The sequence below is a fragment of the Schistocerca americana genome, chromosome 3 (assembly GCF_021461395.2).
Source record: "Schistocerca americana isolate TAMUIC-IGC-003095 chromosome 3, iqSchAmer2.1, whole genome shotgun sequence".
NCBI classification, from domain to species: domain Eukaryota; kingdom Metazoa; phylum Arthropoda; class Insecta; order Orthoptera; family Acrididae; genus Schistocerca; species Schistocerca americana.
In genome coordinates, this window is record NC_060121.1 from 742,969,788 (window position 1) to 742,991,324 (window position 21,537).

Sequence of the window (21,537 nt, forward strand, 5' to 3'; positions counted from 1 at the left end):
TCGCAAGTTAACTCAAAGTCGTAAAACAACATACCCATCCTATATTAATACACCATAATCCACCTGATGCTAGAGTTTTAAGCTTTGGAAACTCATTGTGAAAATAAATAACCAGTGGCTGGTGACAGTTAACTTATTGTTTCATTCAATGTCCCTTTATCGCCATAAAAAGACATATTGGCGACTAAGAAAAATGGTGGAAATTTAAGGAGATGGGACCTGGACAAACTGAAAGAACAAGAGGTTGTACAGAGTTTCAGGGAGAGCATATGGAAACAATTCACAGAAATGGTGGAAAGAAATACAGTAGAAGAAGAATGGGTAGCATAGAGGGATGAAACAGTGAAGGCAGCAGAGGATCAAATAGGTAAAAAGACGAGGGCTATTAGAAACCCTTGGGTAACAGAAGAAATGTTGAATTTAATTGATGAAAGGAGAAAATATAAAAATGCAGTAAATGAAGCAGGCAAAAAGGAATACAAACGTCTCAAAAATTATATCGACAAGAAGGGCTAAATGGCTAAGCAGGGATGGCTAGAGGAAAAATGTAAGGATGTAGAGGCTTATCTCACTAAGGGTAAGATAGATACTGCATACAGGAAAATTAAAGAGACCTTTGGAGAAAGGAGAACCACTCGCAGAATATCAAGAGCTTTGATGGAAACCCAGTTCTAAGCAAAGAAGGGAAAGCAGAAAGGTGGAAGGAGTATATAGAGGGTCTATACAAGGGCGATGTACTTGAGGACAATATTATGGAAATGCAAGAGGATGTAGATGAAGATGGAATGGGAGATACGATACTGCGTGAATAGTTTGACAGAGCACTTAGAGACCTGAGTCGAAACATGGCCCCAGGAGTAGACAACATTCCTTTAGAACTACTGTCTGCCTTTAGAGAGCCAGTCCTGACAGAACTCTACCATCTGATGAGCAAGATGTACGAGACAGGCGAAATACCCTCAGACTTCAAGAAGAATATAATAATTCCAATCCCAAAGAAAGCAGGTGTTGACAGATGTGAAAATTACCGAACTATCAGTTTAATAAGTCACAGCTGCGAAATACTAACGCGAATTCTTTACAGACGAATGGAAAAACTGGTAGAAGCCGACCTCGGGGAAGATCAGTGTGGATTCCGTACAAATGTTGGAACACGAGAGGCAATACTGACCCTACGACTTATCTTAGAAAATAGATTAAGGAAAGGCAAACCTACTTTTCTGGCTTTTGTAGACTCAGAGAAAGTTTTGGCAATGTTGATTGGAATGCTCTCTTTCAAATTCTGAAGGTGGCATGGGTAAAATACAGGGAGCGAAAAGCTATTTACAATTTGTACAGAAAGCAGATGGTAGTCATACGAGTCGAGGGGCATGAAAGGGGAGCAGTGGTTGGGAAGTGAGTGAGACAGGGTTGTAGCCTATCCCCAATGTTATTCAATCTGTATATTGAGCAAGCAATAAAGGAAACAAAAGAAAAGTTCGGAGTAGGTATTAAAATTCATGGAGAAGAAATAAAAACTTTGAGGTTCGCTGATGACATTGTAATTCTGTCAGAGACAACAAAGGACTTGGAAGAGCAGTTGAACGGAATGGACAGTGTCTTGAAAGGAGGGTGTAAGATGAACATCAACAAAAGCAAAACGAGGATAATGGAATATAGTCGAATTAAGTCGGGTGATGCTGAGGGAATTAGATTCGCAAATGAGACACTTAAAGTAGTAAAGGAATTTTGCTATTTGGGGAGCAAAATAACTGATGATGGTCGAAGTAGAGAGGATATAAAATGTAGACTGGCAATGGCAAGGAAAGTGTTTCTGAAGAAGAGAAATTTGTTAACATCGAGTATAGATTTAAGTGTCAGGAAGGCGTTTCTGAAAGTATTTGTATGGAGTGTAGCCACGTATGGAAGTGAAACGTGGACGATCAATAGTTTAGACAATAAGAGAATAGAAGCTTTCGAAATGTGGTGGTACAAAAGAATGCTGAAGATTAGATGGGTAGATCACATAACTAATTAGTAGATATTGAGTAGAATTGGGGAGAAGAGGAGCTTGTGGCACAACTTGACTAGAAGAAGGGATCGGTTGGTAGGACACGTTCTGAGACATCAATGGATCACCAATTTAGTATTGGAGTTCAGCGTTGGGGGTAAAAATCGTAGAGGGAGACCAAGAGGAGAATATACTAAGCAGATTCACAAGGATGTAGGCTGCAGTAGGTACTGGGAAATGAGAAAGCTTGCACAGGGTAGAGTAGCATGGAGAGCTGCATCAAACCAGTCTCAGGACTGAAGACCACAACAACAACAAGAAAAATGGTACGCACCGCCACGCACCGTATGGTGGTTGGCGGAGAAAATATGTATGTAGATAGATTAACACTTATGGAAAATGTATTTGTGACGAGGATTTGTCGAATATTGAGACTAAAATGAAAGAATGGAAGACCAAGGAAAATATTAAAATCATAATGAAAATAGAAAAAGAGATACTTGAAGAAACAGAATATCGTAGAGTGGATCAGACTTTGAAATTCTGAGTGTATCAGGTATACAATATAGCGAGTGAGAGGTTATCTACAACTTCTACGGCATCCAGATTGCAATAATAATAATCTATTAACATGAAAGAGGGACAGTAGTTGGGACGCAAGGGACTCAGGGTGTAACCTACAACCGCGCCCCCCCCCCCCCCTCCCCACCCACATCCCTCTGCGCTGCCACCGCCCCATGCCCTCTTATTATTCAGTTCACACATTTTTGGTAAGCAACAAAGGAAACCAAAGAGCAGTTTGGAAAGGTAATTAAACTTTAGGAGGAAGAAATAAAAACCTTCAAGTTTGGGAATAACATCTCGGTTCTGTCATATGGCAAAGTACCTGAGCTGTCAGTTCAGTGAAGTATTGACACTCTTGAAAAGAAGATAAAAGACGAAAATTAACAAAAGTAAAACAAAGGTATATCTGAGGGAATTAGGTTAGGAACTAATACACAGAAAGTAGGAGATGAGTTTTACTATTCGGACTTCGAAACAATTGATGATGACAGAAAGTGAAGATACGAAAAGCAGACTGGCAATAACAAGAAACGTGTTTCTAAAACAGAGGAATTTTTTACCGTATACTACATTTTGATTTAGTACGAATTTTTTAAAGGTATTTATCTGGAGTGTAGCCTTGAACAGAAATGAAAACAGCACGAGACATACAATAATGGAAGCTTTTAAAATGTGGTGCTATAGAAGATGTTGGTAATTGGATGGGAATGCTGTCAACTGATAAAAAGTTGGAAAATCCGGTCGGAGAAAAAAGAAATTTATGGGACACGTTGATTCAAATAAAGGATTGAGTAGTAGGACAAGTGGGGCGGGGTTTGATTACAGTAAGTGGGTTCAAGTGCACGTAAGTTTCAGTAGTTATGCAATGTTGACTAGGCGTTTACTGGATAGACTATGTTGAACAGCTGCTCGAACCAGTTTTCGGCCTGAAGACCACATTAACAACAACAATCAGAGGATAGACTGGGTCTTTGGTTATGTAGAGTGTGGGAGTGGAAACCGTAAGATATAAGAAGAGGAGGGTGTCCCAAAATAATGTATAAACTTTTTGAAACTGAATATCTCTTTAATTAAAGGAGATAGGAATGCAGTTTTTATGGGTAATTATTCAGAAGGTAATGAAGAACATAGCAATAATTTCTTTTGATCCAGGATTGTAAACATGTTTTTATTGTTGGCTCAACGGAAATGCGTGCTAAAGTGTTAATGGAGGTATGATGGTGCTGGAGGGCTGAATTTGGAAGACCATCACGAACGAGGGTAACAATTGCAAGAATATAAGTTTGACATCATAGGAACAGTGCAAGATTTGAAGAAAGGACATTGCGGAAGAAGGTGATGTTCAGGAGACAATGAAGGGGTTGATGCAGTGAGCCAAGCACACACAGTCTCGAATAACTCTGCAAGGCAATGCTGTCGTGAGATTGGGAGCTGCAAATGCAGTGTTCATAGGATTCAGTGGGCTCATAAATTGAAGCCTTACATTCCAAGACTTTTCCATGCTCTTAATGAGGATGATCGCAGTAGTTGAAGTGAATTCTGTGAGTGGTTCGTTAAAAGATGAGAGGGAGAGCAACATTTCCACGAACTAATTCTAGAATCAGATGAAGTAACCTTCCGACTTAATGGGAGACTGAACTACCATAATTGTGCGTACTGGGCCAATGAGAACCCATACGTAACAGAGGAAAGACATGTTAATCTACCAGGAGTATGAGTCTAGTGTGTTATGTCTTCTGGGAAGTTAACTGGGCTGTACTACTTTGAAAACACTGTCACAGGTGACTCTTACTTAGAAATGTTGCATATGGTAACTCCTGGTCTTAATGACTTTTTTGAAAATGAAGATTATTGCTTTCAACAGGGTGGTACACCACATTACTTTCACATTGATGTGAGGGTATTTGTCAGTTGTACATTCCCTACAAGATGGATAGGGAAAAGAGGGAGTGTGTAGTTTTCAGCTTGATCCCCTGATTTATCTCCTCTAGATTTCTGTGGTGGGGTACTCTCAAGAACACAGTTTACACTGCAAGATCACAAACACTAGATGATCTAAGAGAGCAAATTGAGTACGCCTGAGATGCTAGTCTATTAGGAACATTACAGTTGACATGTCGCTCTGTCCTGAGTCATTGTCGATGTTGTATTGCGGCTGAAGGAGGCTATTTTGAGCACTTACCACCTTTAGTTGGATCTTAAGGTACACCACAAATATTTTACTGTATTTCTATCTCCTTTAATTAAAGAGATAGAGATATTCAGTTTCAAAGAGTGTATACATTATTTTGGGAACCCCTGTAGGTTGTATGAGGTGACTGGAGAAGCTGAATAAGTTTTCACTGAACAAAAATGTTGACTGTAGTCGAAATATGCAACTACCGATGAGAAACAACTAGGGCTAGAACACATCAGAAAGCTTAACTCCCAGCTGCTATGAGGCCTGTGCTGTAGAAGTGGCATGTAAACGTAGCACTCATATGATGTGACAAGGACCACAATGAAAATATTTTCACTTCTTCAAGTAAATATTGGATACTTCTCTTCGAATGAAGTTTCCCATTTGGCATATGTTAACCATTCTTTCTACATGTAATAAATGTGTATACAGAGAAATAATTAATTTCTAATATGTGAAATAAAATTTTACTAACCACTATTTTGAAATTATTACCAGCCACCGAAGCCACCATACCATGTTAAACTGCATGGCCCCAACAATGTTAGTACTGTCCTTGCGCATTCAGTTCATTTACTTACCACGTGTTGTATCTTGGAAACGTTTAAGAATCAAGTATGTTGTTCGTACCAGCTGAAATCATAAGGAATGTGTGAGAAAATATGTATAATATTTTGATTACAATTCAGTTTTTCCATCATTTATTGAACACAACAGTCCTTCGAAATCATAATGGAAGACAGTTTGCAACTGCACTTACACACTCTGTAGTGAACTGACGCCAGTTGTTTTCCTTGCAATTATACAGTACATTTTCAATAGATTCTCTGCGAGAGTAATGGGTTCCACACATTTCGACGAAAACATCGGCCAGAGATATGATTCAGTTTGGTCTGAATAAAGATAGGAAATGGCAACTGACACTTTCCTTATCACTATTTGCCTCCTGAATAATGCTGCTGCACAGAGTGCTCGGAGCATAGATGCAAATATTTTTATTGGTGACTATGGACAGTTTACTGAACAACATTACAGCAGTATTTGCAACATTTGCAGACTAATAATTATACCTATTAGGAGTAGCATGTATTTAGGTTAGTTAGTAGCTCCAAGTACATGTAGCAAGAGAAAGCCATACGGTAAAGCTTATTTTACCCAGGGCAGCAGGTCAGGCGCTGGTTTGTGTGTGGACGCAAAACAGTCTATACTGACAGCTGTAGTCAACTTAGTGGTCCAGTTACCACTGTGCAGAAAATACCAGGTCCCAAAGTTTGTGATGTGTTTGTGGGAAGACGGACGCAAAGGAAAAACAGTTAACACACTGAAGTGGCAACATATTGAGATGATAATGATCACAATTTCTGCATTTACACCCCTAACACCCTGTCTATTTCTGTCTCTCTTTTATTTGTCCATAACTACTGGAATAAACACACACATGAATCTGCCCTCTGTAGTCAAGTCGTAGTGCCCTATAGTTTCTAATCGCCACCCACCTCCCCCAGTTATTTGAAGTTCGTTTTCATTAGTTATCCGATCTATGCAACTAATCGTTAGCGTCGTTCTGTATCACAAAAAATGATTCAAATGGCTCTGAGCACTATGGGACTCAACTGCTGAGGTCATTAGTCCCCTAGAACTTAGAACTAGTTAAACCTAACTAACCTAAGGACATCACAAACATCCATGCCCGAGGCAGGATTCGAACCTGCGACCATAGCGGTCTTGCGGTTCCAAACTGCAGCGCCTTTAAACGCATGGCCACTTCGGCCGGCTCTGTATCACATTTCAAAAGCTTCTATAGCGTTCATCCTCAACGTTTCAGTACCACATAGAGCTTCCTTTTGCATTTTATTGCTCTCATTGTCCTGAAAACTATGGTCTGTTATTAGCTTAAGGTACCTTATCGCAATATTATTGCTTCGGTTTCTTATCAGCAGCTAGTCTTCGGATGCAACATGTAGTGTGTACACCATTCTGCATTGAGCCTTACCTTTCTCTGAGTAAAAAACAAACTGAGCTTCTAAAGAAGTATTGGATGCTTTAGAAAACCTTTCTGTTTGAAATAAAAGTAATTGCGATATTCCAGCAAGCTACATTTTTAAAGTAAATTGTGCAGATACATATTTTTCTTTGACTGCATCCTACCAATTAAGCTTTCGTGACAGCTGTGCAATCGATTAAAATTTTTAGTCAATAAGACCACTGATTTCGGTCTGATAATCTCCAGAAAACTAGTAAAGATGTCGGAGGCAGTCGACTCCCCGAATATATGTTTGTTACATCTGGAACCAAGAGGCGACAGCTCACTGACTACAACTCTACAGTCCTTTGTCTGCACTAGATGAAGGACAGTGAGCTCCACCAAAGTGAGTTAGACCGCGCAGTTGTCTCTGCAAAGTACAAATCCTCTGTTCGTGTCGGGAGATTAACAGAAAATCAATAATTTTTGGCGCTAACTACATTATGTTGCACCAAACTATGGAAAAGCAGTAGTTTTATACAGACGTACAAAATAGTGTCTTGAGATGAGTGATGTGTGAAAGCTCCCAATGCTTATCACCACACATCATGGAACCTATAACGCGAGAGTCACAATGCTATAAAGGATTAGGAACGGCCGTCAGAATAAATCTACGTCAGCAGCGGTCTACAAGCGTAAGCCACGTTACAACTGTAGACAACACAGGTTCACCTGGATAATTCGCAAACCTACCAGATGTGAACGACTCAGAGCAAGTGGAACAATTTGACGCCATTAAACGTGTCTCCAGATTTACGCTGTGGAACCGTACATGGCTTAGCAGAGGATAGGACGTTAGCAAGAGCGCTCAGTGAGTTGATTGTGAGTATATGAAGTCTGAATTGCTGCACGACTTAAAGAGTAAACACGTGGTCTGGAGAATTGGCCACTGACGGCGAGCGTCAGGTTTCCAACTATCAGGATACAGGTGGAGGATTCACTCTAAAACTGAGAAGTAATACAGCTACTACAATCACTCACTCATTCATTTATATATCGGATACTATGAAGCTCATTATGAAGGAGCGACTTTAACAATGAGTAAAGTTCTACAAATTAACAGACAGCAATAGCTGCTGAAGGCAACTTTGGTGAGGCACACTAAGACCAGTTTATATGCTATTGGAAATGCCTCCAGTGGATAGTACATACTCGATCTTACCTAAACCGAAATTAACTCTGTCTTGTACTGCTACTGCGTAATATAATATCTTATAGTTTACCAGTTGTGTCTGGCTACATCTCTAAATTAGTCTCCTTACTCTGTCTTATAGCCGGCATAGGTGGCCGAGCCGTTCTAGGCGCTACAGTCTGTAACCGCAAGACCGCCATGGTCACAGGTTCGAATCTTGCCTCGGGCATGTATGTGTGTGATGTCCTTAGGTTAGTCAGGTTTAAGTAGGTCTGAGTTGTAGGGGACTGATGACCTCAGAAGTTAAGTCCCATAGTGTTCAGAGCCATTTTTGAATCTATCTTATATGTAGGCTGTCCCGCAACTTCTCCCTAAGCCCTTCAACTTCTGTTGCACCACTCGATTTTAAAACACCAAATTACTTGTGATAATGAGTACAGGCCGACAAATTGAAACAAAATTTGTACTCGGGTTGGTATTCGAACCCAGTTCTCCAGCTCACTAGGCAGATGCACTACCCACTAACCGCATCCTGGCACTACGGCTGACACAGCTGCACAGATTACGATATTATGTTTGTCCTCCATACGATCTCCAATTCAGGCCTCAGTCCATCTGGATGTTCCCATTCTTAACTCTTATCAGAATTGCAGAAGCTTTCCGACTTTGGAATAGAGCTTTAGCCTTGAACGAAATGGGTACAATCTTTCCTGTACCTCAGGCATAGGTGATATACCTGTATTAACCAGATGAAATTATATTTTCCAGAGACATATTAAGCAACATATTTATGCATGATAATGAATATAGTCCGAAGCAATGATTTAATTTTCTTTGTTGTAATGTCGTGGAGGCCGCATTTCTGAGAAAAATGTTGATACGTGATCTGAGCACTTTTTTCGGATGTAGAACTAAGTCTAAATAAAAGAAATTATATAAAAAACAACAATTAACCTCTTTTATAACATTACTATTTAGTATTAATACTTTTCAACCACAGGAATCAATAACGAACTGCACTTGATATTCCTACCTCCCGACAATCATGGCAAACATTGATTAACTTCTCATGCATGGTATTCAGTTAGGTAGGACTTTTTAAAAGATACTGTGATTTCCACATTAAAAGGCTAATATAAAATCTTTTAAAAAAGTCGAACATTGTTGCTGACATGTAGCGAGAAGTTGATAATCACATCATTCAGCTTTGTAGCCCACTCAAACAATTTTGAAATCATACTGAAAATTAAGGGAAGTAAAATGAGTGTAATATGGTCACATATGCGGTACAGGTTCACAGACACTCGGAAATGTTGCATTCATGGTAGTCTTCGAGTGCAAGAACAACAGTATTTTCTTTTATTTAATAATCTGTTTAGTATGCCCTCTTTCATTTATTTTTCACTCACTCTAGGCTGCTTTCAAGATGAACGTTACCAACTGAAATTGGTTAAAAAATAAACAAATAAAAATTATAATAAAAGTCTTACTAGACACACAAAAAAAAGGTTTGCACCGCCACGGTTCCGAGAGTTCCGGAACCTCTACAGAAAATTGGAACAGAGTTCAACACAAACCTCATTTCCGCCCTTTTTATTGCTCATAAAAACCACACTTTGCATGATGTACCATCATACAACAAGACCTTCAGAGGCGGTGGTCCAGATTACTGTACACACTGGTACCTCTAATACCCAGTAGCACGTCCTCTTGCATTGATGTACGCCTGTAATCGTTGTGGCATACTATCCACAAGTTCATCAGGGCTCTGTTGGTCCAGATTGTCACACTTCTCAACGGCAGCTCAGCGTAAATCCCTCAGAGTGGTTGGTGGGTCACGTCGTCCATAAACAGTCCTTTTCAATCTATCCCAGGCATGAAACTTCCTGGCAGATTAAAACTGTGTGCCCGACCGAGACTCGAACTCAGGACCTTTGCTTTTCGCTGGCAAGTGCTCTACCACTGAGCTACCGAAGTACGACTCATGCCCGGTACCCACAGCTTTACTTCTGCCAGTATCTCGTCTCCCACCTTCCAAACTTTACAGAAGCTCTCCTGCGAACATTGCAGGACTAGCACTCCTGAAAGAAAGGATACTGCGGAGACATGGATTAGCCACAGCCTGCGGGATGTTTCCAGAATGATATTTTCACCCTGCAGCGGAGTGGGCGCTGATATGAAACTTCCTGGCAGATTAAAACTGTGTGCCCGACCGAGACTCGAACTCGGGACCTGTGCCTTTCGCGGGGAAGTGCTCTACCACTGAGCTACCGAAGCACGACTCACACCCGGTACCCACAGCTATACTTCTGCCAGTATCTCGTCTCCTATCTTCCAACCTTTCTTTCAGGAGTGCTATTTCTGCAAGGTTCACAGGAGAGCTTCTGTAAAGTTTGGAAGGTAGGAGACGAGATACTGGCAGAGGTAAAGCTGTGGGTACCGGGCGTGAGTCGTGCTTCGGTAGCTCAGTGGTAGAGCACTTGCCCGCGAAAGGCAAAGGTCCCGAGTTCGAGTCTCGGTCGGGAACACAGTTTTAATCTGCCAGGAAGTTTCATATCAGCGCACACCCCGCTGCAGAATGAAAATCTCATTCTGGAAATATCCCAGGCATGTTCGATGGGGGTCATGTCTGGAGAACATGCTGGCCACTCTAGTCGAGCGATGTCGTTATCCTGCAGGATGTCATTCACAAGATGTACGCGATTGGGGTGCGAATTGTCGTCCTTGAAGACGAATGCCTCGCCAATATGCTGCCGATATGGTTGCACTATCAGTCGGAGGATGGCATTCACTTATTGTACAGCCGTTACTACGCCTTCCATGACCACCAGCGACGTACGTTGGCCCCACATAATGCCACCCCAAAACAGTAGGGAACCTCCACCTTGCTGCATTCGCTAGACAGTGTATCTAAGGCGTTCAGCCTCACCGGGTTGCCTCCAATCACGTCTTAGACGATTTCTGGTTTAAGGCATATACGATACTCACCGGTGAAGTGAACGTGATGCCAATCCTGAGCGGTGCATTCGGCATGTTGTTGGGCCCATCTACACCGCGATGCATAGTGTCGTGGTTGGAAAGATGGACTTCGCCATATATGTCGGGAGTGCAGTTGCGCATCATGCAGCCTATTGCGCACAGTTTGAGTCTTAACACGATGTCCTGTGGCTCCACGAAAGCATTATTCAACACGATGGCGTTGCTGTAAGGGTTCCTCCGAGCCATAATCCGTAGGTAGCTGTCATCCACTGCAGTAGTAACCCTTGGTTGGCCTGAGCGAGGCATGTCATCGAGATTTCCTCTCTCTCTGCATCTCCTCCATGTCCGAGCAACATAGCTTTGGTTCACTCCGAGACTCCTGAACACTTCCCTTGTTCAGAGCCCTTCCTGGCACAAAGTAACAATGCAGACGCGATCGAACCACGGTATTGACCACCTAGACATGGTTGAACTACAGACAACGCGAGCCATGTACCTCCTTCCTGGTGGAATGACTGGAACTGAACCCCTCCGTCTAAGAGGCGCTGCTCATGCATGGTTGTTTACTTCTTTTGGTGGCTTTAGTGACATCTACGAACAGTCCTAGGGACTGTGTCTGTCCACAGTCAACGTGTATCCTCAGGAGGTCTGGAAACCGGGGTGATGCAAAACTTTTTTTCGTGTGTGTATATAAGTATTTGAAAAGTGCTGTTTCACGAATACGGTGAGCAAGCTGAAGTACTGTGTCGGAATTAGTGCATACGTAGCACCAAATAAACAACAATGGAAGATGTGTTGGAAATGGGGGATAGAATCGCTAATTTTCGTACGTGGTATTACAGCATTGCCATTTACCTACGATAGTAAGCTTTCGGTAATGGAGGTTAGTTGTGCGATAAGCTACTATGATCTTCCCATTCTATAGTGTTGTAACATTGCATAAATTGCCTGAGGGAACGACCTACAAAGTGAAATGCCAGATCGCTTAAAATTTGAGCCCGCATTTCGGAACACCCTTGAGACCTTTTGGCCTGTTAGTCACAGAGAAAGATGGAATCTCCTATGTTGGTATAACTAGCACGGGACTGTCCACTCTCTGTTAGATGCATGCGCGACACTACTTACGACAACCTACTGAAATTGTTGTACTCTTTGGTCATGTTATTAATCATATTCTTCTTTTTTCCTCTGTCACAGCGAATCTCACGTATTTGCACATGTACTTATGTTCGTCACAATATCTGTGTTTGGTGTAGATGGTGTGTTTTTATGCTGTTGTGGTCGAATCAAACAATCACAAAAGACGGTAGAAAATCGAGTTTTGGCAGCTAGTGGGGACTGGCATAATCACGCTGGCGTGCTATGAGGACGTAGAACGAGAGACAGAAAGGAAACCTTAGATACTGTGCTATCGTGATACTTCATTTGCTGACCACTCTGATGTAGGAAACAGCCAAAGTTGCAGGATTTAGTTTCTTATTTAGTGTTTAATTGTTGAATTAACTGAAGTGATATCTCTAGGTTGAGGCGACAAGGAAAGTACAGGGGGACCCAAAAGTACATAAACATTGAAAACTGCAATACTTCGCCGAATAATGCAGGTAGAAAGATAAATACTTACGCACATTCTTGAAACGAAATGTGGATTATGCACAAAATGACCAACAGATGCCGCTTCATGTAATACAAAAGCGATAATAATCAGCATAACAATTTTAGCAAAGACCATGTTCTTCATAATAACTGCTCAAAATATCAGCCGTCATTCGTAAATCTCTCTAGTCAAGGAACGAAAGTCCGCACCATACAGCATATCAGAATGTATGGTGAGGTTCTGCCCTGGGATGTTGTTTTTGTGCGTCCCTAATGAGATCAGACGATAGGAGTAGACTTGCGACTTCAAGTAACCGCACAACCAGTTATCACACTGACTAGCCCACGATCACACCAAACGATGTGCGCAAGAGGTCTTTCACCCGTGTAGCATTAGGGAGTAGAGCGCCGCGCTGCGTAAGTCATAACTTACAGCAAATGTTTATCATCCAGGCTGGGGATGATGCGATTCTGTAACACAGCGGCGAGCCTCACACCCGCCACGCTGACCGTGTGAAAAGCAGAACCCCGCGTTTTCTCGTAGACAAAGGGTCCGACCACGATTGATGTGGTAAACCCACACCACACGGTGACATTCTCGTCATGCAGTGGGGTTTCCACGAAACCTCTTTAGTTTTGAGAGCCCCAAATTCTACAGTTGTGGGTGGTGACAGATCCTCGTTGTGTGAAATGGACTTCGCCGGTCCGAGAAACATTTGACAACTAATCATCATCTTCCCTCATTTTTTGAAGTGAGCACAGCGCAAATGTTCTTCTCTTCAAAACGTCAGAGTCTAACGCTTCATGATGACTGGACTTTGTACGGATAACATGGGAGGGTACGCTTTAGTGATCTCCAAACAGTAGAGCGTAGAATGCCGGTGCGACGTGCGACTTCACAAGCGCAGTCTTCACCCTGCAGAGATGAACCAACTGAAGTCTCCATTTCTTCCTGAACTGTCAGAGCAGTGTCTGATCGATCATTACGGAGCCGATCGCCTAAACAACAAATGGCTTCGAATTTCGTGATCATTTTCTTCACTGCGACACTTGTTACAGGAACTTCGACCGTTCGAATACACTTTTTGTGGCCGTAAGATTGTAAAGCTGCAGTAACGCATTCTGACAGTAAAGCTTCACTAACGGTGCCTTTTCTGGTAAAGTCAACATGCCACGATTGCTGGCGCATCTGACTCACTCTCTCACTATACCTCATTTTACACACAATCCTCATGTGGCTTTACTGTCGTGTTGGTGTCCAGCGCCATCTGTTGGCCAGTTTTCACTCGTTTTTGGTGTCAGTAAAATCCCTTTTCATCTCAGACATGAGTGTCACTTTTACCTACATTATTTTGACTTAGCGCATTTTCAAAAGTTAACAGCCTCTAGGGTCACACTGTGTATATGCAGATTTCAGACAAATGGAGAATTATTCTAGAAACGAAACAGGAAGAAAAATAAGTAAATACACTCATTCACTCTGCAAATTGTTATGGTTAGCGCACTAGGAGGAACGTTTCAAAAATGGTGAAGTTGGTCGGTTTTTTGCGTGCTACTTTCCAGAGTGTTTGTGGAAAGTGGTTGAAACACTAGTAGTTGACAAAGTGTTGGACGCCTACACATCACAGAACTGAAGTCCGGAAGCTAGGCTGCTCTGGAGATGAGCAAAGTCAGCGATCTATGACAGATCAGTTGACAGACGAAAATGCTAGCGCAGGCACAAGTGTTTCGGAGTCTAGCGTTCAGCACACACTGTTGACCATGAGGTTCCGCAGCGGGCGACCAGTTTATGATGTCATGTTGGCACAATGCCGTCATCATTTAGGATTGCTTTAGGCTGGGGATCATCGAGATCGAACAATAAATCAGTGAAAAAATGTCACCTGCTCAGATAAACCACTTCTTTTTACAGTAGGCCTATAGTCGCGTCCGGATACGCTGTAATCCAATCAAAAGGCATCTGAAATAAAAACAGCACCACAGATGCATGTCAGTGAGGCGAGTATGCTGCTATGAAGGACATCCACTTGGCCTTCCATTGGACGCGAGGTGCTTATCTAAGGCGCTTTGATAGTTGCGGTCTTTGTGAACATTATTACGAAACGCCGAGATCCATTCATGCTTGATGTCTTCTCCAAAAGCCTTGGCATCTTCCAGCAGGATAATTGTCCGTTTCCGAAGGCTGAATCACGCTACAGTGAGGTAGATTATAGGGAATTCACACTGATGTCATTACCACAATTTCGCTTGATATACACACGTTGCAACACATCTGGGACCCTATCTGGCGGTAGCTCAGCGCCCACAAACCATCGACGTGTATTTTTAGGGTTCTGGTGCCACATACGTCCGGGAAATTACAAAGCACTTGTCGAGTCTATTTTTTTTGCTTCTTTATTCCTATAGAAAGGTGGACCAACAAAAAACTGAGGAGAAGGTCACAATTTTGGTTCTTAGGTGTATCACGAACAGTAAGAAAATAAGCCCAATTTTAAACTGTCAATTGAGTGTACCGAACTCGAAGCAGTGACTTTCCTAAAACACTTCATATTCGTTATACTGCACATTTATTACAATACCCACTATTTCAGTGCCGACTTCTTACTCATTTTCAAGTCGAAATTGCAGTAATGGATATCGTAATAAATACATAATCATGGCGAATATGAACTCGTTTAAAAAAATTCTAAGAGTCTGCGAGCTCACAACAGATAAAATTTTGCGGAGTAATTTCTTTTAATAAGCATCTCCTTTACGTAATTACTCATATACTATGTACTGTGTGCTCTTAAAAGGAGCACCGACTCTTCATTTTAAAGATGTTTTGTATGATTGTTTTTATGCTGTGGTGGACAGGATTGAGTATTCGTTTCCACGGTAGTCTGACACATACAGATCTTCTAATTATTTTGCTGAAACAACGTTCTCTCGACTGATGAATAAAAAAGTTTCTGGAACTCTTGTAGTGAATATCAAGAAACTGAACTGTGAAACTTAGACGACACAGTAGATAATATTTCTTCGGAATAGTATTGAGAAAGCGTGTCACAAAACTGTTTACCACTACTATCACTCTTCTATGATAGCTGTGATGCGTAAGGGGAGCAATGAGAGAAGCGTTCAATGGTTTCGAAAGTAAGATTTGTCATCCGACCAGACTAAAAACGTTAAGGGATTTTGGTCGTATGTAAAATCAGTAAGTGGGTCAAAATCTTCTATTCATTCTCTCAGCGACTGAATTTGGTTTTCCTAAGTTATTTCAACGCGGAATATCGTAACACTGTCCCTCCTTTCAATCGTCGTGCGAACGTCGAAGTGGCAGATATTGAGATAACCGATCGCGGAATTGGAAAGCAGCTACAGTCGCTTAGTAGTGGAAAGGCTTCAGGACAAGATAAGATACCTATAAGATTCTATAAAGAGTATGCGAAAGAACTTGCTCCCGTTCTAGCAGTAATTTATTGTAGATCGTTTGATCAACGAAAGGTACCTGACGACTGGAATAAAGCGCAGGTCATTCCCGTTTTCAAGAAAGGCCGTAAGACAGATCCACACAATTATCGACCTATATCGTTGACATCAATCTGTTGTAGAATTATAGAACATGTTTTACTTTCAAGAATTATGACGTTCTTGGAAAATGAACAGCTCCTCCATGAAAATCAACATGGATTCCGCAAACAGAGATCCTGCGAAACACAGCTCGCTCGTTTCCTCCGTGAGATCCACAGCGCAGTGGACAATGGCGCTCAGGCTGATTCCGTGTTCCTTGACTTTAGTAAGGCATTTTACACCGTCCAGCATTGCCGTTTAATGAGAAAATACGAGTTTACGGAGTATCGGAGCAGACCTGCGATTGGATTCAAGACTTTCTTGCAAACTCAACACGTCGCTCTTAATGGAACCTAATATCCGGAGTACCACAGGCAAGTGTGATAGGACCGTTGATATATATATATATATATATATATATATATATATAGACTAGTAAAAAGGTGGGATGCTCTTTAAGGCTATTCGCAATATATGCCGATGCTTATATCAAAGTAGCAAAACCAGAAGGTAGTAAGAATTTCCAAAACGACCTGCAGACAATTGATAGCTGGTGCAGACTCTGGCAGTTGGCCCTGAACGTAAATAAATGGAACATATTGCGCATACATAGGAAAAGAAATCCACTACTGTAAAGCTACACTATTAATAACAAACAGATGGAGACAGCGTCTGCTGTAAAATATCTAGGCGTAACTATCCAGAGCGGCTTTAAGTGGAATGACCATATAAAACAGATAGTGTTAAAAGCAGACGCAAGACACAGATTCATCGGAAGAATCTTATGGAAATGTAGCTCATCCACGAAAGAAGTGGCTTATAAGGTGCTTGTTCGCCCGATTCTTGAACATTGTTCATCTACCTGGGATCCCTATCAGGTATGACTAATAGAGAAGATAGAGAAGATCCGACTAAGAGCGGCACGTTTCGTCACGGGATCGTTTAGCTGTCGAGAGTGCGTTACGGAGATGCTAAACAAACTCCACTGGCAGACGTTACAAGAGCGACGTTGTGCATCAAGGAGAGATTTACTATTAATATTTTTGGACAGCACTTTACAGGAGGACTCAAACAACATATTACATCCCGCCACATATATCTCGCGTATTGACCACGAGGAGAAAATCCGAGAAATTAGAGCCAATACAGAGGCTTACCGACAATCATTCTTCCTACGCACTATAAGCGAGTGGAACAGGGTTGGAAAGATCATATAGTAGTACCGAAAGTACCCTCCACTACACGCCATTTGGTGGCTTGTTGGAGTATGATGTAGATGTAGATTGCTGTATTGGTGGTAGCTGCTGGGATCTCAGAGGATGGCTGCAGTACATGTTTGAATAGATACATATAATGCGGCGTGTAGTCACTTTTGTACCTACTAGCATATGTTGTATAAATATGGAAACTAATAACGTTGCAACAAAATGGTGACAACGAATTAGCAGCTAGAGTAAAATACAGCAGGAAAAATGAAAGATTAGAAATGTCTAACTATCAAGATTATAGATGATTATGAGAGTTGAATCCAGTCGAATGGATGGAAAAGTAAGTAATTTTCAGAATTGTACGCTGTCCCAAGCAGATGGCTTGCATTGCGCACAGCGTGAAAGCATTGTTTTTGAGTCTGAGGCTTTGTGGCTACTGCTGAGCACTTGTAAGCCACAAGGCACGACATACAGTATTCAGTTCACATCACAAAACAGAAGAGTGACGAAGAACCACAGGATCTTTAGCATCGAATGAAGAATCTAATGAGTAGCAGAAAATGGGCTGACAGTAAAATGAATAAAGACGAAGGTGATAAGATGCTGGAGAAACGAGAACAGCAAGAAACTTAACATAAAAATTAGGGATTACGAAATACGTGAGGTTAAGTTATTCTGCTACGTAAGCAGCAAAATAACCCATGATGATCAGAGCAAGAAGGACACAAAATGAAGGGTGGCGCTGGCAAAAATGCACTTCCTGGCCAAGATAAGTCCACTAGTATCAAACATAGATCTTAATCTGAGGAAGAAGTTTCTGAGAATGTACGTTGGAGCACAGAATTGTATGGTAATGAAAGATGGACGACGGGAAAATCAGATCAGAATAGTGTCGACGCATTTGAGAAGCGGTGCTACATACTTGTAGGAATATTGAAAATTAAGTGGAATGATAAGGTAAGGAAAGAGGAGGTTCTCCGTGGAATCGGCGAGGACAGCAACATAGAGGAAGGTGGGATAGGATGATAGGACTCCTCTTAAGATCCAGAATGAAATTTTTACCCTGCAACGGACTACAGTGAGTGAGTGAGCGGTGTGGAGTGCGGACGTGTTCGGAGAGCGCTCCGCTTGTTTTCGCGTTTGGGGTGGGAAATTTCGTCGGTGGAACGGGAGAATACTGTCTTCTTTGTCGGCTGCGACGCGGTGCGCTTTCTGCTGACGGCGCACAGTGCAGTGGGTTTGCAGTGTCGCCGGACGTGGACGGTGCTGACTGCGCGAGCCACAGCTGTTGGTTGGGCCAGGCGTCCCAGACAGCAGCGGCCGACTCAGCAGACGCAGTCTCCGGAAAGCTGGCAGCAGGTGTTGGCAACTAGTGTGTGGCTCTTATTTCCTGGCGTTACCGAGTAACAGCGCGGCAAACTGTCGAACAAATCGCAGAGCCCAATGCTCTTAGCGGAACTGGCTGCACTCGGTTTAGAGACGAACTACATGCGCAACGGAACCAGAATTTGGGAATCGGCTGACGTACAGCAAACTTCGTCCGGTGCGCGCTCTCTTTACCTCACTTTGTGAAGCATTTGGGACGTGTGCATCGGCTTTTCACTCAGTTAAGCGCCACGTCCGCAAGTATACGCGGACACTGGAGCATAAAACCTGATTCACGCTGGCGGCAGCCGCTGCTACTTTCGAAAATGCTGAACGTACTCCCGGAATAAATGTGAGCTTCACATCAGTCGGAGGACGTCGAAACAGTGACGCGACTCGGAAAGGCAAGATCACGGAGGCAATAAGACGAGTGGTATCCAGCACAGTTTCCTTTAAATCAGAAACCAACCAAGATGCGAGAACCATTAAAGAAACCATCACTAAAACAATTAACCTCAAGCAAGACAAAATAAAACTAACAACAGCAAACACCGTAATAATTGAAACAGAATCACAAGTAGACAAGAAAAAGATAACAGAAGAAACATCACACCTTAAGGACATTAGGTGTGACGAACCCAAGAAATTCAGATGTCTGCTGCCAGTGCACCATGTCTCAACATATTCAACTGACCACGAATTCTTAGAAGAGCTGTACGAAATAAACCTGAGCGAACACATTACTAAAGACGAGTTCGACAAATGGTTCAAATGGCTCTGAGCACTATGCGACTTAACTTCTGAGGTCATCAGTCGCCTAGAACTTAGAACTAATTACACCTAACTAACCCAAGGATATCACACACATCCATACCCGAGGCAGGATTCGAACCTGCGACTGTAGCGGTCGCTCGGTTCCAGACTGTAGCGCCTAGAACCGCACGGCCACTCCGGCCGGCCGAGTTCTACAGCAAGGGTAAAATACAATTAAAAACAGGAGCAAATGGCCAAAGGGCATTAAACAATATTCTAGGAGTGTCGCCGAGAATACTGCTGCTTCAAAAAGAAAGTGTTTTTATTCAATTTGAATCGTTGTATGTCAACGACTATGTTGCTGTACAAAAATGTTTTAACTGTTGGGGCTTCGATTATCCATCAAAGCGTTGCGACAAGGTTCAAATGCTTCAAATGGCTCTAAGCACTAAGGGACTTAACATCAGAGGTCATCAGTGCCCTAGACTTAGAACTACTTAAACCTAACTAACCTAAGGAGATCACACACATCCATGCCCGAGGCAGGATTTGAACCTGCGACCGTAGCAGCCGCGTGGTTCCGGACTGAAGCGCTGAGAACCGCTCGGCCACAAGTTGCGATAAGGATCCAGTACGCGGGAGATGTGCGAAACCGGGACACAAAAAGTGAGAATGCCGGCAGGTGAATCCTGTAGGCTGTATAACATGCAAACATAGAAACAGAACATGCGACAAGGCAGGCGGGCCAGACTGTCCTACATATAAACAAACAGCTCTACGAAAGACAAATTGCCGGCCGTGGTGGTCTCGCGGTTAAGGCACTCAGTCCGGAACCGCGCGACTGCTACGGTCGCAGGTTCGAATCCTGCCTCGGGCATGGATGTGTGTGATGTCTTTAGGTTAGTTAGGTTTAAGTAGTTCTAAGTTCTAGGGAACTGATGACCACAGAAGTTAAGTCCCATAGTGCTCAGAGCCATTTGAACCATTTTTTTTTTTGAAAGACAAATTAAGAGCACCAAGTACGGATGTTCTGTTCAACGTCCATTAATAAGGAATGCTACCATAACTGTCAGAAACCTACCCCCCCTAACACACGCAGGTACAGACGTAATTAATAACACAGGTGAAAGGCACAAATCGCAGTCGACTGGGATGAGAGGCTGCCGGCGAGCCGTTGCCTGGCGGCAACACATGGGGATATTACAACCCCCAAATGCAGATACTAATACCAATGTAATACTTCAGTTCTGGGAGACAATGCAGTTTAGGTACTTCAGCATTACCGACTATATAGACGATATGTGCATGCAGGGTGAACTGAATATGAAGTCGCCAAGCACCTGAAACATCACATGTTTGATTAGGTCATATACAAGGCTGGTCTCCTTTTACGAGATGACGAACTGGAAGACGAAATACTGCGAGATAGTACAGAGAAATGTAAAGACATCCTTGAACATCCTGAGAATGACGATGTTACTGAGTTCACAAGAAATCCAACACCACAGGCCAACACAAACAAAGACAACTGCGCACTACCCGCGCAACAAGTAGAATATAATACAACCAAATGTAGACCCTATATTACACCAGTTAGTTTTATCTACAGGGGTATCACACACAATCACTACGAGAAACAAGACAGTAATATAACTGAACAGAAAGACCCATCCTGCACCGGCACAACACCAGACACAACCACCCCAGAAACAGCCGGCCAGGGTGGCCGAGCGGTTCTAGGCGCTACAGTCTGGAACCGCGCGACTGCTACGGTCGCAGGTACGAATCCTGCCGCGGGCATGAATGTGTGTGATGTCCTTAGGTTAGTTAGGTTTAAGTAGTTCTAAGTTCTAGGGGCCTGATGACCTTAGAAGTTAAGTCCCATGGTGCACAGAGCCATTTGAAGCACTTTTGAACCCCAGAAACGGGCAAACAACAGTCAGCTTTCACGGACAAGTTCCCGGTAGAGATGAAAAACAATCAGAGGAAATGCTCAGTGAAAACATATTAAACTCCTCGCTACCATAAACCACAAATCAGGAATGACGTTCTGCGCTACAAAATTACTCGAAATCAGAGCAACAAACAGTTAAGAACACCAAACAGACACAATCATGGACCCCAAGCTGAATACCGTTAATCACGTGAACTACGAAAAGTTAGAAGCTAATCTAAGGCTTAGCAGACTACAAAATAAGC

The 21,537-nt window shown here is 42.6% G+C and overlaps 1 non-coding gene across 1 annotated transcript; it reads left to right on the plus strand.

Moving 5' to 3' along the window:
- Positions 1-10,342: 10,342 nt before the first annotated feature.
- Positions 10,343-10,416, plus strand: Trnas-cga. Its single transcript has one exon. It is a non-coding gene; the product is annotated as a tRNA-Ser (tRNA).
- The last annotated feature ends 11,121 nt before the right edge of the window (positions 10,417-21,537 follow it).